The sequence below is a fragment of the Numenius arquata genome, chromosome 2 (genome assembly GCF_964106895.1).
Source record: "Numenius arquata chromosome 2, bNumArq3.hap1.1, whole genome shotgun sequence".
Lineage (NCBI taxonomy): Eukaryota > Metazoa > Chordata > Aves > Charadriiformes > Scolopacidae > Numenius > Numenius arquata.
The window spans coordinates 62,986,976-63,006,546 of record NC_133577.1 but is presented as its reverse complement, the minus strand read 5'-3'; the positions used below and the strand labels follow the sequence as shown (position 1 = coordinate 63,006,546).

General features: G+C 40.6%; 1 protein-coding gene across 1 annotated transcript in view; it reads right to left on the bottom strand.

Annotated features, from left to right (window-relative positions):
* EPS8 (EGFR pathway substrate 8, signaling adaptor) overlaps window positions 1-3,987 on the bottom strand; it is a 103,384-nt gene extending 99,397 nt beyond the window's left edge. Inside the window, exon 1 of the mRNA XM_074161838.1 lies at window positions 3,843-3,987. The gene's annotated coding sequence lies outside the window, so the exon portion shown is untranslated. The remainder of the gene's footprint in view (window positions 1-3,842) is intronic.
* Between the last annotated feature and the right edge of the window lie 15,584 nt (window positions 3,988-19,571).

The following is a 19,571-nucleotide window of genomic DNA, read 5'->3' as shown; positions in this document are numbered from 1 at the left end:
CCCAACCCTTCCCCGAGTCACTTCAGGGAAGAGATTATGATCATTTCTAAACCTTTTCAACTACAAGCCGGGAGGAAAAAAAACACTGTCTGTAATGACAAGCTGTCAACACTCAGCGAGCAGCGTGGCTCTCATTCGTGACACTGATCCTTCGCCTGCAGAGCCGGGCACGTGGGCATCAGCAGCCACCACCGCATGCAAGGACAATACTCAAAATGCCCAGATTTCTCTCTTTCTCCAAAGGCAAAAAACCCCATCTGCACAGCCACGTCTTGACTATCTCGGTATGAGAATGCTCTCCCTATCTGCAGGATTTAAAAGATAGGGTAACCATGTGTTTAGAAATACAGGATTAAAAAAAAAAAAAACCCAATGCTTGCCAGGAACTTTATACTTTAAAATGCAAAACACAGGTGATTGGAATGGATAACAGTAAGTCTCAGATGTCGTCCCATTTACTCCCACTGAGAAGTAAGTTACATTTTGCTACTGTAAAACCACCAGAAATGCCCATATAGCTTCAGTGACTCCACGGATCTAAGCAAAACGTATGCTAACGTATGCTTAAGGTGTTTTGATTCAAATCAACTCCTTAAGCTAATATTTTCTTAAGTTTCAAAATATTCATTGATAGCTGGATCATTGCTCATTTGCAGGCTTATGATGGTCTGCAATTTCTGCAATTGTGTTTCAGCACCTCAGGAACATAAATAAACATTGGGGGCAGGAGGTTTGTTTCCCTGATTCTGTGATATTTGTTTTAGCCAATTACTTTGAGGTAATACTGTGCTGACAGCAGAGGATACCTATAATTAAGAAGAACTAGAAATGCAAAAAAACAATCAATAAACAAAACAATCATAGAATCATAGAATTGTCTCGGTTGGAAGGGACCTTCAAGATCATCTAGTCCAACCATCAACCTAACTCTGACAAAAACAAAAAAATCATCACTAAAGCATGTCTCTAAGCACCATGTCAACCCATCTTTTGAATACCTCCAGGGATGGTGCCTCAACCACTTCCCTGGGCAGCCCATTCCAATGCTTGATAACCCTTTTCAGTGTAAAAATTCTTCCTAATATCCAATCTGAACCTCCCCTGGTGCAATTTGAGGCCGTTTCCTCTTATCCTATCCTCTGTGACATGGGAGAAGAGACCACCCTCTACACCCTCCTTTTGGGTAGTTGTAGAGAGCGAGAAGGTCTCCCCTCAGCCTCCTTTTCTCCAGGTTGAACAACCCCAGCTCCCTCAGCCTTTCCTCATAAGACTTAGTCTCCAGACCCTCTGCTGACAGACAAAGATTAAAACTGCCATTTCAAAAGAGCAGACTGCATTTGCAGGCAATAAAAAGCAATTGAGTAGGATTGGAAGCAAAGTGCAAACCACCGTCTAACCTCAAGTGCAGGACATTCCACGTATGCTGCACTGGGAGCTCCATGCTCTATTACTACAGTGCTCTCAGAAAGAGTAAAAACTGCATTTGAGCTCCCAAACATTTCTTAAGTGCAGCCATTGGCAAAGCCATCAAACTGGATGTATCCATAGCACAAGGGGATTTACATCATGGTTTAATCGCTACTTGACGTGATAAGCAGGCGTTGGCTGGCTCGATCGCTGTTTGTGCAGTGAATTTTCAAGGTACCTTCCTGATGATCTCAGGTTTCGAAAGAAGTCTCCCCACACAGAGATGCTTCCCCACCCACGCTACAGGGGAGCAAGGTTTCTGCCTTCTCCCCCATGCTGGCCATCAAGCTTATGAGTCAGACAGGGACCACAGATCTGACAAAGAGCAACTAGTCTTAAATTTGGGACCTCCCTGACCAAGACATAGATATGCTTCCTCTGTAAGAGAATTATTTTACCTGCATGAAGTTATCAGGCATCTAGAAAATCTGTGGTTTCTAACTTCTAATAATTGAGAATACTTACTGGGGAAAAAAAAGTGCACCTACCCAAGTACTAACGATTTTATATAAAAAAAACATCGCTTCAATTACTACCTTGCTTTCTCTATTTCTACGCACCCAGAAAATCAATTGCAACAATTTTAAAACCTTTCTCTTCCAAAGCTGCCAGAGTTAGCACTGAAGTTGCTATATTATTTAAGCTCTGGGGTTCAGAGTTCTCGAACAGCATAAAAGAACTGTGTCTACCTTCAGCAGTTCCCAAGATAGCAGCTGTTACGCTTGAACTGAAGCGGGGAGAAGACCGGTAATGAGAATGAGGGGAACTTAAGGACAGGTATCTTCCAACTTGCAAAAATACAACGCATGCTCAACAATAGCATAAAAATTGCTTTTCCAAACTTTCCATTAATTAAAACGTACCAGTTTTAGCCTGGTTTAATAGACTACTGGACCTTGAAATTATGTACTTGAGTTTGCTGTTCTGCCTTTGCCTCCTCCAGCATAAAGCCAGAATTGCCCTCATAATTTTTCAGGCCAGAGTAATTTTCCAACTCCACTGCTAATCAAGTTAGCACATACCCACAGTATGGCACCAACCTCCAGGTTTTTGTCCAAATATTCCAACGAGCACTCTTAACAATGCCATAAAAACCTGAAAGAGTTTGGACAAGAGCCCAGGACGTGTATTGCCCTTCCCACACCCGTCCTTACAAGGCAACACACCTTATATCCTCTTAAGAAGATAACTTCAAGTGGGTCTGCTTAAAGCACCAATCTTCAACTCTGATATTCACAGGAAGATTCCGTATCTGATGCTGACCTGTATCGTGCCAGTGCTTTAATGGGACTCTATCCGTGTACAGAGGGGCTACTTCTTCCCAAACGTCACAAGTGTTTAAATGATTAGCAATAGCTCAGGGCGCATATGTTGTTTTTAATAGAAAACGTGTGCTTTGCAGACCAGGCTGCATCTCATCAATAATTCCTTGGTGCAACACTCCTGGGAAGACAGCAGTCAGCTCAGCATGGCAGTATCTTAAATAAAGCAGGGTGTCATGAGGTGCAAGGCAGCACGCCACACATTTGCTGTCAAAGAATCGCAGCATTTCAGCTGCTGGAGGAAGCAGATTGCCATTGTTTTATCAAGGAAAAATCACAGATGGGAGAAACTGACTGGAAACCACCTTTCCCTCAAAAAAAAAAAAAAAAAATTGCTTGCTATTATCTTCTGCAGAGAGGGTATATCTAGTATTGAACTGACAGGATCACGCTTTGGAGGTCAAAACAAGCATACTTATTTCTTTACCCAGCATCTTCAAAAGGAAGCTGGGGAAGAGGTTTGTGCACAGCCACCCAGAGATTTAAACAGGGGAGAAAAAAAAAAAAGCAAAACCCATGCACTTACATAAAAGGCTTTGGGGAGTTTCATTTTCTATTCAGCCGGAAAGAGAGTGAACAAGCACGCACGCACACACACACACACACATTTTTAATCATCCTCATGCTGACAGCAGCCAGTCACTACTTCTGTTATCAGAACCCCACAGCTTGTATTTCCAGGCTACGAAGCGCTAAGGCAGAGGGTATAAAACCTCCTCTGATTAAAAAGGCTCGGTGATATCGTCTAGTACAACACACCAACTGCTACAGATTTGAAGTTTGGCCTCACCAGGATGTTACTCATTCAGTGGAGGGAGAGGTAAAAATAATCCATAAACATACAAGCAAATAGTAAGGATTTCCTAAGATTAGCTGGTAACCTGGATCGCTCTCATTTTCTCTAAGATCGTCAGTCACCCTCCGGGAAAAACAAGCAAGGCAGGCGAGTCTTTGCATAAAGAAACTTACAGTTTGCAATAAGGTGCCAGCTGTTAAAGGGACAGAGAAAGAGGAGAGAGAGAGAGAGAGAAGCTGCACTTACGTACAACTCACCGGTGACCACTTGTGCAAAAGCCACGTGCCTGGAATTAAAACTTCAGCCTGGGTAGATGCTGTCCCTGCCAGTGCTTGATTCAGCTCAAGTGGCTGGCATCTCTCCAGAGTCACTCAGAAGGCGGCTGCCCAACTGGACAAATCACTGAAAAAATAGGAAAAAAAAAAAAAACCGAACAAAACAAGTTCAGCTTTGCAATTCCACTGCGCATTATACAATCAGTTAGACTTGCTAAGCCCTGACTTCTTACAATGTGATTTCCCTTGCTGGATGAGAGGGGGAAGTACATTTCTGATTAGAGTTCATCCACTGCTTTCAGACATGAACTTTCTAAATACCAGCAATGTCAAAAAGAACTCCTCTGTCCAGCTAACGGGAACTTCATAGTCAGGGTACCTGGATGACCTCCACCTTGAGGAGGGTCGGATCCCTCCTCAGGGGTCAAGTGAGGAGTTCATAAAGCTGTGGACCTGATGGGCTCAGCAGAGCCGAGAAGGCTGCAAACCCAAAGGGAACAAGAGCGTAACGTGTTCATAAGCACATGTTGTAAAAGCTTGGTCAAGCAACAAAGATGGAGGTATTGGTGAGAGTGGAGCCCCTTCCTCACCTCACATCCGCGTCCCCCTCGGGAAGCAAATGCTGCCCTTGTAGCCCCGGCGCTCCCAGCTCTCAGCCATGGCCGAGGGGCAGCAGCCCAGGGTTGCACTCACAAGGCACCAGAAGCAATGTGGCCCGAATGGGAGAGAGAGATGGGACAAAAGCTGTTTGTATTGAGAGAAAGTGGGGACAGCTCAAAAAACTCTCCAGTAACCAGTGGGGTTGGAGCACGGGAGGCACTTGGAGAAGGAGGATGCAGGAAAGGAAGAATAAGGTGAAAACCAAGACGAAAGGCAGAGGAAGGAGACAGCAGATGGTGTAACTTCTAAAATATTTTTTTGGACGGAGGCAATTATGATGTTCTCCCATTTTCTCCTCAAATTTTTGCCAGCCCTCATTTTTGAATCTGATAGTCGAGAGTTCAGGCAAGCTTAGTCCTTGTCCTTTTCTATTTCATTTCTTTAGTCATATCCAACACTTTGTTCTAACCTTGTTGCACATAAAAGTCGCTTCCAGGTTCATAGCTGCACCATCCCAGGGGCTGACCAATCCTTTAAATTTCACCAAACCCGCTCTACTTACAGTTGTATATTTTTATGAGTTACTCTCTTTGAGTCATCATTTTGACATTATCCCAATTCTGCAACTTCTATGAGAGGTTCCATTCCCCCTCCCTTACCAGGCCAGCCCTGCAGTGATGTTTCCCATTTTACAATAAATCCAATTAAACATAATTAAAAAATACGGATCAATTTGATATAGCAACAGAACAGGCAAGAAGCAGTAACAAGCCAATCCAGTAACAGGACAAGTGGTAACGGGTCAATTCAGTCAATCTGAATTGATCCAGTAGTTGCATATTAATATAGGCAGCAGTATATTGAGGTAGTTTATGCACTGAACCTTATCAAGTTGTTTACTAATATGACCAGATTATAGTGGTGGTTTATCTGTTAATCACTCAATTCTGTCAAAAACTTAAAATTCTAATACTTTAAGGGGAGATAGGCAATTAATGGTTTGCTGACCAGGAAGAAAGGACAACACATGGGGACAACACACCAAGGCAGGAAGGGCTGCCTTCCATCCATACCTCATTTCCCACCCATGAGCCTTGGCCTTTCCCAGTTCACTGGCCTTGGGTAAGACCCTCTACCCCTCCATACCCATTTTCTCCCTTTTAAAACATGGATAAAGGTGACAGTCTTCTTAATGAAATACAAGGGCAAGTGAGGAGGAGCACTCCAAGATCCAGGTATGGTTAGTAGCTCATCCAATGCTTGGGTCAGTGTGAGAGGGTTGCCATTGATTACAGAGGAACCAAGGTCAAACACTGAAAAAGCAGCAGACCAAAAAGCCTTCAGGAGCAATCACAGTGAGATCTTTGTGTGTAGGTCTGTATCTCTCAAAAGGGCAAGGGGGCAGACACAGCCACCTGAGGATAAGCCGAAGAGGAAGAAGGGACATGCTCAAAAATTACCTCTAAATAAAACAGATTCAGCTATAAAGCTCTGAGACAGGGCAATAGGCTTGGCTGCATGCAGACACATATATATATACATATGTATGTAAAAAAGAGGACAGACTGCACTTCTTTTCCTTTCCGATAGTAAGTGGTGATCTCAGCAGCTTCTTACGCAGAACTTAACTCTTTTCAGTACTATGTAAGAACTAAAGAATTCTGCTAAGAAAAGAAAGTACCAAACGCTAGCACATTCATCGTTTCCAAGCCCCTTATCTCCAAATTTTGTGACAGGTTTTGGGATTCTCGTCTGAAAGCCAATGTAAAACAGAAAAGGAAAAAACAGATTTTACTGGTGAGTCTCAGAGCTCCTCCTTGCTAATGTGATTTTACTGTTTGCAGCCCTGGACATGAACAGAGTTAATGAATAATGACTGTGCAAACAAAATATCAGATAATGATGGGAGGGGGAGGGAAGGGTGAAATAATTGCGTGGGAGGTTTGGATTGGATTTGGCATCAATTAGAAAAATTGATGCCCTTTTAATTATAGGAAAAAGGCTTTTCTAGAAAGATAAGACAGACATGACAATCAAAACACTTTAGTCTTTGGGTTTAAACATATGGAAATGGAAAGTTTGCAAGGCTGGGGTTTTTTAGCGTGTTTTCTGTTCATAATAAAAAATTTAGCAGCGTGTAAACCTTCAGCTCACTTCAAAGCTGTTACAGCAGAGATTTGGTTTGCTTTTATCACTCTCTGGGAATATTACTTACTACAAGTAGGACTGCCTCCTACAAGGTACAAGATATCTTTAATTTCCCTTCTAGTAAGAGCCTAAGTCAGTAGGAGTTACAGCCACTTGAAGAAACAGTCCAATAACCTATCAACATCACTTAAGATTCTCCCCTAATTGGTTCCACTGGATATATTATCAAAAGAGGGCACTAGAGATTGCTCCCTGTTTGATGAAGGTTGCACAGTGCACATTTCTGTCCCTGCTCTTATTCGTAATTCCAGCAGTTCATGCCAGATTCTCACATGTGAGAAATGCCTAATATAAGCACATGAAATGCGTTGTCCTCGGTACTCCTTTAGTAACCCAGACCAGCTTAATAACATCCTTAAAAAAAAAAAAAAGTTAAATAAAAGGGAAAAGGACATCTCTCTGCAAAACTTGTACACATTTCCTCAATTACCCAACAAAGAAAAATCCCTCACAGTTCTGGATGTTTTACTGCTACTCTGTACTTCTAGAGCTCTTTTTCAGTAACATCAATAATCACACAACCTATATTTATGTGTTCATTTCTACAATGAGATATAACCGCTTCTGAATAAGTGCTACTTTATAAACAACGTTTGCTATCCTACAATTTATAATCACCATTTCTATTATTCAGTATCTTTCATCAACAGATCTCAAATAGTGTTTAGAAGATTTAATCGTATTGCCCAACTACCTCTGCAGATGTGACTTACAAAGTGAAAGCGAAATTACACAAGGCAGAATTTATCCAGGAAATAGGAACTGCGATACTTAATCTTGCAAAATAACCAAGAGATAATTTAAAGTAAGGTGTCCACAAAGAATAGTGTCTGTGCCAAGAGACTGTTTGTATTGGTTTTGCAAAGAGGGGACAGAATGTTCTCTTCCAAAGAACCACAAAACAAACTTCCTGAACCAATGTGAGTTTTCTTTTTGCTTGTATTTAATCCAAGTAAGTGCGGCCTGGCCAGACTTACTTAATAAGAAGGAAAAAAAAAATAATTAAGAAAAATCAATTAATTTGGCATAGCTTTGTCTTGAAAAAGCACAGTCACACCCTGCATAGTGAGTGTAGCTGGCCACCTGAACAGATCTAGAGCCACTGCCACTCTGTGAAATTAATAATAGCCCAGAAAAGGGTTTTTTTGGACTATTTTTTTTAAACCTTTTATCTCATAGCATTCTAAGCAGTTATAATCACTTTTTTTTTTTTTTTAATGCTATTCTCTTAATGCACAACAGTGGGGTTTAAGAATGTGAAGATAAGAGATAGAGCATGTTGAGATGGTAAAGAAGCACAGGAAAAAGAACTTGAGATCATCAAATACCAGTTTGTATAACATAATATTTTGTTCCTAAATCAGTCATATACGTCTTCAAGAAAAAAAAAAACAACAAAGAAAAACCACCAAAACCCCCAACTTCAGCTCAGTTTTTACCTCCTTTTGCCTTTCAGGAGCTGATGGGTGAGTCCATAGGGAAAAGCTTCTTCGCAAGGCAAAGACAAAAGCATTACTGGTAGGGTCAAAAGAGACAATGTATTGCTTAGTGTGATGTTTTTGTAAACCCTGTTTGGAAATCATAATGGATTTAAAATAATAATACTTAAAAAAAAATTATATACACCCTCTACCCTGCATGAGGACCGTGAGCCCCAAAACCACCACACTGATGCCTAACTCTACAACAGTTCTGTTTATATGTACATTTGTGAAGGTTTCTTAACTAACAGAAACCCTCATTTCACAAAACATACAATGCAAAACTATTTCCAGAACCACTAGAAGGGTAGTTTTTCTCACCAATGTGCTACAGGCATATTTGTCATATTTGCCACAAAAATACCCGTCTCTTCTCAAATACACGGGTTAAGATGCTCCATCACTTTACCTGAAATGGGGAGAATGCCAAAAGAGATCACCACCTCCACTCAACTTGTATAGAAGTCAGACACTTCTTAAAAGATCATATTCAACAATATAATTTCAAACTGCTGCACTCCAATCCTACTGTAGAAGAGTCATCCTAAATAGACCCATAAAATACCTTCCGGAACTGGGAAGAACATAAAAAAAGACATAAACCTGATGGAAAGACAATAGAACTGCAAAATGTATTTATGTTAAACTGATACAAAGTTTCTTAAATCTGAGTCAGATGTCTAAAAAGTTGTCCATCCTCATTGCCACGGAAGCTCAAAATTGCTACAGGTTTTTTTATTATTATAATTATTACTACCCTTTGATTCTTTATGCCTTCCTCGGTTCTGTACATTAATGCCAGACTTGGTTTATTAGCAGCCAACTTTTAGATTATTTCAGTGGCTATTGACTTGTCACTGCTTCCATGTTTATTTTTGTGTTTTTCCAAGCTTCAACTTATTGCAAGGTGAACAAAGAAATCTGTTTTAGATTCCTCCTGCCACAATATTTAGGTTTCAAGCTCTGCGAGGATCAGGTTTATTCATTTGAAAACCAATCAGTACCATTTTTGTTCTGTTTTATTTTGGAATAGGAAACAAATTACCTTAGTCTCAGGTTTTATAAAAGTTGTTTTCATACATTCAACTTGGATCCACTTCTAAACTTAAGTGCATAAAACTTACACTGGCAAATATAGCCATATAAACCCTTACTGTCCCGACCACAGGTGTATCTTGGTGGCATTCCTAAAATTATTCTCTTTTAAATTGAAGTAAAGAGAGATTATTAATAAAAGATTAACATGGTTAAGTTCCTGCCTTTCTGAAGTCAATAGATGGTTGATCTTACATTTCAAGAGACCCAGGATTTCTTTTTAGTGCTACAGAAGACAAATCTGTCTCCTTAGATACATGCATGTTGTAAGCAAACAGAACTGAGAACAGCATATTATTCAGGAAGATTAAGATTACTGTGTTCAAATACTGTTATAGACTTTAAAAGGACGCACATGGAGGGTATCACAGTGGGGAACAGACACATGGACATTAGCAGCTCGAGCTAATTCCCCCTCACTCTCATGAAGGGAGATCGTAAGACGGTGAAGGCTCTCAAAAACTGCATCGACTCTCAGACCTTTGACAAGGACTGATGAAGCATCACGTGTGGTATCGAAAAAAGCAGTAAGAAAAATAATTTTTTGGAAAGAAGCAGGGGGTTCGAGAAGGGGAAGGTGTCTTTCTAGTCGTTGGGATAGGTGTTCAGAGCAGAGCTGCTCAGCACTTGATTCCCCGACTTACCACATTCAATGTGACTTGAAGAGGATTTTAAATACCAATTTTCAGATACTACACCTTGTGGCAAGAACACCCATCATATCCCTGTTCACCATGCAGATAGTTTGCATTCCCCCTGCACCACCCAAAGACATTTCATTTATTTCATTTTCTTTCATCCTACTACAGGCTTAGAAGGGGACGTTGTTTGCCACAGGTCCTCAGAGCAGCAGAAACTGGACCATGAAAAGTAACTGTGCTAGTTCTTCTAGCTGATCTTTTTTTTTTTCCCCGCTCAATTTTCCTGTTCAGCAAAGGGGGAAAAAAAAAAAAAAAAAAAAGACAGATGACAGTCCACAGAAATAGGGAAACAAAGAGGATATGCATGGACTGGAGCAAAACAACATCCATCCTTTGCATATCTCAGCAATGGAGCCTACCAAAACGTCCGCTGTCCTCAGTAGCAAAGAAAATGAACTTTCCCAGCTGCTTGCTATCAAGCCCTTCCTTTGCTAGCCCTCTTGTAAAATGAGCTGAAGTAATCCAGGAAACTGTCCCACTGTAGCCTGAAAAGCCAGGTTCCTCTTGTTTTTTTCAGAAAGGCAAAGCGTGCCACACAAAGCACCCAGGATTCATACTGAAATTTAACAAATAAAGAAACTTGTTTAGAAAAGTTTCTAATTTATGATAGTTTGTGTGTCTTGCGAGGGCTGTCGAGGCGTGGAGGAAGGAAGCCAGAAAAAAGGGAATCCCTTCACAAGGAGAAGGATGGAGAAGAAGCGCAAAGAAGCACTCAGTAACTAGATAACTAAGAAGAAAACTCATGGCCAAAAAGGTGAATGACTGAACATTTGGTTCAGACTGGTATAAATTTGAAACTGTGCAGTTATTAGTCCTTCCTGAGCCTGACCCTTCCTAGCTCTGTCACCACACTACAGAACTGCATCATCAAGAAGATCTTGAATCTTTTCTCTTTATCAAGGAAAGCACAAAAATCAGGCAGCCTTTTGAAATCACTTCTATGAAGAAAAGCACAGAGGTTTCCAAGTCAATACACCTACAGAATTCCACCACATTATGGCCACTATGGTAATAAAAGTTATTTTAAGCACAGCCTGTAGTAATAAATCAGTTTTAGTGCCAATAATTTTCTCCTTGTAGCTGAGAAGCAGAGGGAGTTTCCCCATCATGATGCAATCAGAAGTTGCTTCCAAGCTATATCAAAACTTGGATTCATGAAATTTTTATTGCAGAAGAAGACAGAACATTCTACAGACATGGCCTCTGAAACACTTAAAACTTCTATCAAGCTCATATAATTTTTTTTTCCACACTCAAGCACATCGAGTCACATTGTTTATACTCAATAATAAAACCAGATACTCTTCATCAGTACGTGCTATCCTTTCCCTGGGAGTCACAAATAGGCGCAGTATCAAGACATCTGGATGCCACAATTTTCAGTTCACCTCCCCATTTTCTCAAACATTATTTCTCTACCTATGCCTTTACATTTATTGCCAACTAGAATCACTGATGTTAGAGCTCATCTAGTCCACTGGGGTCAAAGCACTGAAACATCGGTGATGTTTTCCAGGCTCTTCTGATATTGCCCATCAAGGTAATAAAGCTTCTGCTCTAACTCAAAGCAACCTGTTACGCAACTCAGCAGCTAATGACCTTTTTTTCTTCTACTCCATCATTGGTACTGACCACAGTCTTTGACCTCATTATTACTTTCTGTATGACCTCTACTTCATGAATGACTGGTTTATCAGAATTTAATGTGCTTCATTGTATTGCATTCCAAGTTAAATCATCTTAAAAATCAATGCAACTATGAAACGCAAGTTTTGTAACAGCTTTTATTAGTCTGATAATGCAGTTGGGGGAGAAAAAAGAAAAAAAAAAGCAAACCTTTTTTTCAGGCTATCAGGTCTAGGGGAAAAAGTGACATGTTATTTTATTAAAAGAAGAATCGGGAACCTAATAGTTTGCCTGCTCTGCAACACGGACAAGGTGGCAATTTTCTTGGGGCCATGCTATTCCTTCAAAAGAAACTGCAACGCTCCCAATAGAGGATAACTACTAAATCCTATTAAAAAAAAAAAAAAGATTCAAAAAACGAAACATATTTTTATAGTACTTATCACTACTACTTTACTTGTGTTGTTAGTTCCCATTGCACTAACACACATCACTAAGAGCAATCCAATCTGGAGCAGGACTCCAGCCAGGACAGAGCTCTCAATACTTTGAAAAGTAGGGATTTCAGGAGACCTTAGGGCTAAATATTCTCCTAAGATCCCACAAAAGAATAACAAATACGACAGTTCCTTTGCTGCAAGACAAGGTCTCCTAGTTCAATTTCCTGTAGGTGGTGACTGGTACCAATAATGGCCAAGTACTCACAAGGAGCCCTGCGACGGAGAACTGCAAAGTAATATTCCTTTAATCAATTACTACCCAGCTACTCCCAAGCCTGGGCTGGGAATCAGCTTTCTAAAAGGTCCCACTTATTAAAACAAACAAACAAAAAGCCCCAAAAAACCAACAACAACAAAACCCACCACTTATGTTTTCTTGCTAATGTTTCTTTTATTGAAGCCTATTAAAAGGTAATGTTTTCGGTAATGTCTTACAGCAATGCTCTTCTACAAGTTAAGAGTGTACAAAAAGGAAATCCTCATGTTTAAATATTTAAAGTGTCACCTTCCAACTTTTCTAAGCTTCTCTCTTCCTCTGTTTTATAATTTCAGAATAAGAGTGTTTGTCCTTGATCTGATCCCAGTTCCCTTTTGACTTTCTTATATCACCTCATCTGTGCTTTTATTTGTCTTACTAAAAAGGAGTTCATCCTGCAATGTGGCACATATAAGTACAGAAGTCTAATTAACATTTGTTTTAAGCCAAGAGCTGGATTTACACCACAAACAAAAAACCTAATCCTGGGCTAACTGATCATACATAAATACAAACACCCAAAAAGCCCAACCTCCCTGCAAACTGAAAAAAACCCAACCCAAACCACCATAATTACATGGACACTTTGCCCTGGCTCTACATTAACCTGTCTGCATACCCCTTGTATTTCCACACTATTTTTGCTTGGCAATTATGACCAAAACAGAATAATCTAAAGCAACGTGGCTAGACAAATTCCAAGCCACACAGCCAGAATAAGGACATTAAAGATCTACACAACCAAAAGGGACTTTTGTGCATCCCATCCAGAAGCAAAAACCATGAAAGCTAGAGGAAAGCCAGCCCATTAAGTTTCCCAAGAATGCCTAAAAATTTGTCTTGCCAATATCAACACAGTATTTTAATTGTGTTTGGTTTTGTTCACTGCATAAAGTCATGTATTATCATTACCAATGCTTAACACACTCAAACATAAAATCCCTCTGAACAAACAATTCCTAATCCAATGTTTCATCATTTTAATCTTACCACCAGAATTCTACTGGGGAAAACAGATAAATAAAAACAGAAATCACTCTAACCATTTGAAATAATGTTCATCACCTTGTTGGTTTAATGATTCAAAGCTACTTTCAGACTTGCAATTGTGGTCATATCACGTTCACGGTGTTGAAACCAAACAACAAAACAAAACCCCAAATTGGCAAATTCAAGAAGAATGTGGACAGACGAGTGTTCACTGTAGATGTGGCATAACCTCCTTCAGCCTTTGCATGGAGCAATAATCTCAGGGCCAAGATACAAAATTTAAGATAGGAAGTCATGGCAGGGGGGGCGGAACTTGATGATCTTTAAGGTCCCTTCCAAATCTTACCATTCTATGATTCTATGTTGTAATGGAAAAGGTGACAACATGGGTACCCCAAAACGCATCTCATAACACCCGTATCAATAACAATCCTCACTATCAATACAGACTGGGGGATGGGGTATTAGAAAGCAGCCCTGAGGAAAGGGACTTGGGGGTGCTGATGGACAAGAAGCTGGACATGAGCAGGCAATGTGCACTTGCAGCCCAGAAGGCCAATCACATCCTGGGCTGCATCAAAAGAAGTGTTGCCAGCAGATCCAGAGAGGTGATTCTGCCACTTTGCTCTGGTGAGACCTCCCCTGGAGTGCTGTGTGCAGGTCTGGAGCCCTCAATATAGAAAGGACATGGACCTGATGGAGCGGGTCCAGAGGAGGGCCACCAAAATGATCAGGGGGTTGGAGCACCTCTGCTGTGAGGACAGGCTGAGGGAGCTGGGGTTGTTCAGCCTGGAGAAGAGGAGGCTCCGGGGAGACCTCATAGCGGCCTTCCAGTACCTGAGGGGGGCTACAGGAAGGCTGGGGAGGGTCTGTTTACAAAGGCCTGCAGTGACAGGACGAGGGGCAATGGCTTTAAACTGGAAAAAAGCAGATTTAGATTAGACATTAGGAATAAGTTCTTTACCATGAGGGTGGTGGAACACTGGAATAGGTTGCCCAGGGAGGTGGTTGAGGCCCCTTCCCTGGAGACATTCAAGGTGAGGCTCGACGAGGCCCTGGGCAACCTGGTCTAGTTGGGGGTGTCCCTGCTGACTGCGGGGTGGACGGACTAGATGACCTTTGAAGGTCCCTTCCGGCCCAGATGATTTTATGATTCTATGATTCTATATTATGAGCCTTGGAGCAAAAGGAAAAGGTTTTTGCTGTGTTCAGAGCAGGTTTAGTTCAAACCCATGAAGCTCCTAGGCACAACTCTCTTCATTTCTTCTCTTTCACCATCTCTGTCCCCTTTCACAGAGCATTAATCTGGCAACGTATCCCACAGAGGAGGACAATTCTGCAGCCTCAAGGTCTGCAGAGGACAACAAATGTATCCTAAACTGAAGCTGCCTGTTTGGCGGTATGGAAACCAGATTTTTCTCCTAGTAGAAGACAGAACACAGCTCAGCTGAAGCGGGTGAAGCTGCGACCAAGCTGGCAAGGGCCCAGTCTTAACCTGAATACACAGGTTTGCCTCTGAATATGGAATGGCTGTGCACGTTGGAATGTAAACTAAATGTTAACAATGTCTGTATCATTGCAATTTATTAGATTGTCAGTTCAAAAGCCTACCAAAAGCAAGGAGAGTGGCTGGGTGCACAGCAAACCTCTCAACCTCTGTCACAGCAAAACACATTAAAGCAAAGAAAGGGGAATATTTCCATAATTCTCCCAGGAAGTTTCTTTTTTTTTTTTTTTTTTAGAATGCTACAAAAACCAGAGAAGAGACACACCCCTTTTTAAACCTAATGAAGAAAGTAACAGTTACCAGCCTAACTGGAAGCTGACCTTTACCAACTGTTTGCAGGAGATGTGATGAGGTGTGAAACCCTAGAAGCCTCTCCAGGATGTCAGGTAACCCACTGCATTATTTACATAGCCCAAGCAGTGTTGTTTGTCTCCAACTTCAAAACAAATTGTGCACTCTTATTAGAGTTTAATAATAAATCCACAGTCTCCCTCTATTTGCCAGGATGAAATAAAGGCTGCTAAAATAAAGGAAGGATGCACATGGGAGATGCACATGGAAAAGAAGACAGAGAACCCTTTTCATGCATCAAAATATTCAGGAGGAAACAGTTTCATTTCCCAGGAGGCTCAAAACACTGCTGTCAATGCCAAAAAAACCCCAACCCAAACATAAACCAGCTACTTCAGGTTGCCCACCTAAGACACAGACCTAGGAAATACATCAATTACATCAGTGGATTACACCAAGCACACCCTGTGTGCAAAAACTTCCTGAAAACTTCTAGGAATTGATTTAAAACTGGATGAATGAAGAAATGTGCTGAGAAGTAGTTAACAGCTTTTAAGTAGGGTGTGTCTAAAAGAAAAGCCCAAAGCTAATAATGTCTTTCACAGCTCTGGAGCATTGAAACCTAACTTAATGGAAAAAAAATAAAATAAATAATTGCTGGTGATACCTATTTGTGCATAAATTTTCTTACAAGACAAAAAAAAAAAAGAAGAGATATGAAAGAACACTAAAGGAACCCTTTGGAACCAGAAGTGGAGAGAGGCCTTGTTGTTTTGAAAGAGGACAATATTGGCCTGATGAAGACAACTATTATAAAAAGTTTCTATTGGATTTAAATCAAAAGAACAATTTTCCTCAGAAATAATCAACAGACCTAGAGATGCAAAACTGATGTCTGTTTTGTTAAAATGCAGACACACTCAGGAGGTTAAGTAATTCTGCATGGTCTCACACATCTAATGATTCCTAGCACAGGACTTAAATGGAATATTTAAGTCAACTTAAGAATACATACAAAACCCACACACGTAAGTGACTACCTTCTTTATTGCTTTTATCTTTGTCCCCTTCTAGCATATGGAAGGAAATACCCACCAGAGGAATTTTGTTTCTCATATTAAGATTACTATTACGGTTGCAAAACTGATCAAAATAATTTGCAGGCTTAGTATGACAAGACAGGCTTATCAAATGAGTTTTCAATCTACTGGTCTGAAAAATACTCTTCCCATGAATACAAAAGCACAGTAGCCAGTGTATTATCAAAAGTCTAAGTTGAGTCTAAAAATGATTAAGTTAAAATGTATTTACAGAAATGTGAACTTAAAAAGTATTTACATTTTAACCAGGAAAAGTCATGGTCTGCTTGTCTAATAATCCTTTCAAGCTTTAAACTCTACAATATTATGATTTTTCATTTTTTTGGCCCCTCCTATCACATGTTTAAATTTAATTAAGATTCATTTGATTTACTGGCCTTCTAAGAATTGGACAAATAAAACTAACATATTAGGCTGAAAATTCAATCTTTGATTAACGGGCTTCAGGCAACTCCATGGGGACCCTCAAGTCCTTAAAAAAAGTTAATCCTCATGTAAGTGTTGTGGCTTCAAACTGGGTTCTTCAGTGAGAACATACTAAACTCTTTCCCCACCCAACGGAAAACAAAGATGTGGCAATAACAGAATAATAGCTGGTCGCACAGTGAAAAGGTTCTTTGTCTTGAAAGGCATAAATGCATCTGTCTGCATAAGGGATGATTGTGTTAACTGGAGCACTGCTTATTCTGTTACGCTAAATATTGCCTCAGGATCTCAAGCAACCATGAGATGGCAAGGCTACATGCCAATTTATTAAGTTACTTCAGAAGAATGACGCTCAGGCCAGGATTTCGAAGTTCTAAATCTTTCCTTATAGGAAATTAATGTAGATGCCGGACGGCTTTGAGTACAGCAGCAGAATGAAGAAAAAGTATTCAGTCTGTGCACATTATCTTCTTCTACTTGAGACTCAGGTAGCTGTTCCACTGAGAGATGACACATTCCACCTACAGTGTAAAAACACCTAAGCACTTGTCTGTAATAGCTTTAAGTTTTATCATGTATAATATTCATAAATTACCCAGGCAAATATTTGCTTAGTAGCGATGCTGGGTCAGTGACTTCACAAGATCCCCCGATTTACCCTTCTGAAAGCAGCAAGATGAATATACTCCACAGTCTGTGGAGCAAACAACATTAAAACAAATTCTCTCGGGAAAACTAGGCAGGAAGATACTATATTTATAGAAATGGGAGTTTAAGTCACTTGTTTCATTTTTTTTAACCACTCATTATTTATACTGATACCAGCAATGGTGGGATGGCTGTTGAGGAGACCAAGGAAAAAAAAAAAGAGTTTTGACCACAGTGTTGTCAACACGCAGCTGGGAATTCAAATACCTCCTCCCTGGTCCTGCAGTGAGTAGCGATAGTATGGCGAAGCTTTGTCCCCCAAAATGCGACTGATTTACATGAAACTGCCAGAAATGAAGACCGCTTTCAGTGGGCAAAACCAAACACAGTGGGCAGAGGCGGATTAAAAAGCAGAAATGCTGATTACCGAGCTGCGAAAATACCGCAGCAACAGGAAAATGGGAACATTATGTTTAATCACCTGTCTTCCTAAGGGGAGCAAAAATGTTTTGCATACAAGACTTACTGAGAGACATAACAATTCACAGAATTAAAAACATGACATATTTTTCGGACTAATTCTTTTCTAGGTACTTGAAGTGCATTTCTGTTTGCACTGCAACCACGCAATGCTGATACAATAAAGAGCCTGTCAGCCGTGTAAATCGTATTTTTAAGTTCCAGTGAGACATGATTATGTGTTATTCAGGTTACATGTTGATTCTCCTTGACAGTGGGAAAGCTGACGGTCCTGTAGCCAGGCAAGGAAATAATAATTTCCCCACGTATCAATGCTTAGGCAGCTCCTAAAAGTCTAACTTTAGCTTGGCATATTGGTTTTTAGAAATCCGCAAATCCTTTGTGATTTGACAGTTCCCCGTGTTATTTTCACCGTGAATCTCCTTGCAAAACCAGGGCTGAAAATGACATTCCTCTGTCACAGCCCAACAGAGAACTTCTCATCCGATCCATGAAGCCCAGCGCAAGCACAGGGGCACGGCAGCAGATGCAGGAGCTCTCTGCTTCGCTTGTACCCAGCAAGGAAGAAAAGATTAATATTGAAGAGTCTGTACTTCTTATTTTTCCTCTTTGTAAGCTGTTATGAACCCCATGTTTCACTCCATTATGTTCCAGTTTAGGCACGACTGCAGAACAAGGAGGGGGTTTGGCAAATGTTTCCCGCTAAATTTGCATGAGGGAAGGGAAATATCTACCGCCTCACACAGTTATTCTCAATCAGTGTCCTGGGGGTATAAACCATACCTGTTCTACCTAACTGAATAGTTATTTGCATTCAAGTCAGGACTGAGATGCAAAGCACCAACAACAAAATTCTAATTATAATTATGTAAAATATTACCCCACTCCCAGCTATCAAAGATCATAAAAGAGAAGAAAAAAGAACTGTGGACAGGCACTATAACTCCCTCTCCTCCACCTCCAGGAAAGGCAGAAAGCTGACTATGAGCTTTGTTTTTTGAAATACTTTCCGTTTGTCTGCTCTTCAGGGACACCTACAGAGAAAAAAAAAATTACCTATGGCTTCTAAGTCGGTAACAGAGCTGGTCTGCAAACATGTCTCAGCATAAGGCCTCAGGTCACCACCCTGAATTTCTTTGCATCTCTAGCCTTGAGCAAGAGCTCAAGTATTGAACAAAGCAATACTTTGTTTACTAAAACTGGCTAAAAAAAACCAAACCAAAACAAAAAAAAAACAACCAAACTCAAACCACAACAAAAATAACCCCCAAAATCTGTAGAGGAATATTCTCCAAGGGCAAAGAGGAACTGGCAATATTAGTGGAGAACTAGATTCCCCTCTGTGCTTCTGGGAAGGGAAAAAAAAAAAAAAAAGAAGAATCACCTCACAATATTCTGGCAAATGGAAGTTTTCCACTCCCTGAATTAGGAAAATGGCCTCCTACTTATCACAAGGTCATGGAAACCCCACCACGAGCAGGGCCCAAAGGCAGTTTGGGTTCAAGAAAGAAAGATCCATCTGTTGTTATTTTTTTATCCCATAGGCGCCACAGCCATCACTCAATGCTGCAAATAAACTGATGATGAGAAGTAGGCAATAGGAAGCTACCAGCTGGAGCTGAATAAATATTTACAGATGTCCCAACATACCTAGCGAAAAGCCTACAGAAGTTGAACGTAGCAAGCTTTGTGGGATCTGACCATAGCGAAAAAGACTATTAGAAAGAATTTTTGGGTTTATCAATTAGCCCAGGGGCATCTCGACCAAATGTGCACATGCAGTACCCCTACAACCAGCAACG